The sequence below is a fragment of the Salvelinus fontinalis genome, chromosome 13 (assembly GCF_029448725.1).
Source record: "Salvelinus fontinalis isolate EN_2023a chromosome 13, ASM2944872v1, whole genome shotgun sequence".
In the NCBI taxonomy this organism is placed as follows: domain Eukaryota; kingdom Metazoa; phylum Chordata; class Actinopteri; order Salmoniformes; family Salmonidae; genus Salvelinus; species Salvelinus fontinalis.
In genome coordinates, this window is record NC_074677.1 from 29,468,994 (window position 1) to 29,470,554 (window position 1,561).

Consider the following 1,561-nt stretch of genomic DNA (forward strand, 5'->3'; position numbering starts at 1 on the left):
TATAGAAAGCCATCAAAAAGGAAATGCATCAAAACAAAGATGAATTTTTGGTTTAAAAAGTGCTCACATTCTTGCCGATAATACTTGGGTCTGACGAATTGTATAATTGTTCATACATCCAAAGGCATAGAATTCTATTTGTATCTTATGCCGAACAGGGGGAGCTATTCCAAGTCAGAATGTAATTACCCCTGTGACCTACCCTTCTCAAACCGCCACTAAGTATTTTACACCATGTGGGTCCTTCCCACTGACGAGTCCTCATCCAGTCCTTTGCTTATTGACCTCTCCAATGACAGCCTGCATTTTCTTGACTGATTGCATTATCAAACGGAAGCGGTCGTGGAAGGTTGCCATTCCCTCCTGCATCCACGCTGCCTGTAGTTCTACAATCCACCTCAGGATTCCATCCAGCTGCTCTTGGACCTCTCTCTGCTCCTCCAGTTCAGCCAGCAAGGCTTGCCTGCCACACACCTCTGCCTGGTACACCAGTTGCAGCTCCGCCAGGGAAGACTCCAGATTAAAAACCTCCTCTAAACGTTGAAAGTACTTTTTGTGTGGCTGGTCATCAGGTAACAACACATTAGGCGGGACTGAGGGGACATTGTTGACTAAAACAGTTTCCATGCGACAAGACAGACGTTTGAAGCGTTCCTGAAGGAATATCTGCAACTTTTGGGAGCATTCTCTTGCCCTTGAACATAGTTGCTCTCCATTGGGCTCGGTCCCGCTTAGTTCTCACAAACACCGCTTCTACAACGAGCAGTAATTCATTCAGGCAGTCCTGAAAGGCGCTGTATACCCTCACCATGCAGGTCTGAGGGGTGAAACCAAAGAACTGTGCCTCGTACAGCTTGAGGGAGGAGGGAGACATGGATGTATTTCAAGGCCTACCTTCCAACTCAGTGCCTTTTTGCTTGACATCATAGGAAAATCAAAAGAAATCAGCCAAGACCTCAGAAAAAAAAATTGTAGACCTCCACACGTCTGGTTTATCCTTGGGAGTGTCACATTCGTCGTTAGAATCATCGGACCAAGGTGCAGCGTGATATGGTTTCCACATATTTATTTAGTGAAACGCACAAAAACAATAAAGAAAGAACGAAACGTGAAGTAAATAAAGTGCTAACAGGCAACTAAACATAAACAAGATCCCACAAACACAGGTGGGAAAAATAACAACTTAAATATGATCCCCAATTAGAGACAACGATTACCAGCTGCCTCTAATTGGGAATCATACAAAAACACCAACATAGAAAAGAAACTAGAACACAACAGACATAGAAATACTAGATCACCCCCTATTCATGCCCTGACCTACAATACCATAGAGAAACAATGGCTCTCTATGGTCAGGGCGTGACAGGGAGCAATTTCCAAACGCCTGAAGGTACCACGTTCATCTGTACAAACAATAGTACGCAAGTATAAAAACCATGGGACCACGCAGCCGTCATACCACTCAGGAAGGAGACGCATTCTGTCTCCTAGAGATGAATGTACTTTGGTGCGAAAAGTGCAAATCAATCCCAGCAAAGGACCTTGTGAAGATGCTGGA

At 44.5% G+C, this 1,561-nt stretch overlaps 1 pseudogene; it reads right to left on the bottom strand.

The window, feature by feature from the left end:
* Positions 1-227: 227 nt before the first annotated feature.
* LOC129867787 (protein MIS12 homolog) lies at positions 228-969 on the bottom strand (annotated as a pseudogene).
* Positions 970-1,561: the final 592 nt, after the last annotated feature.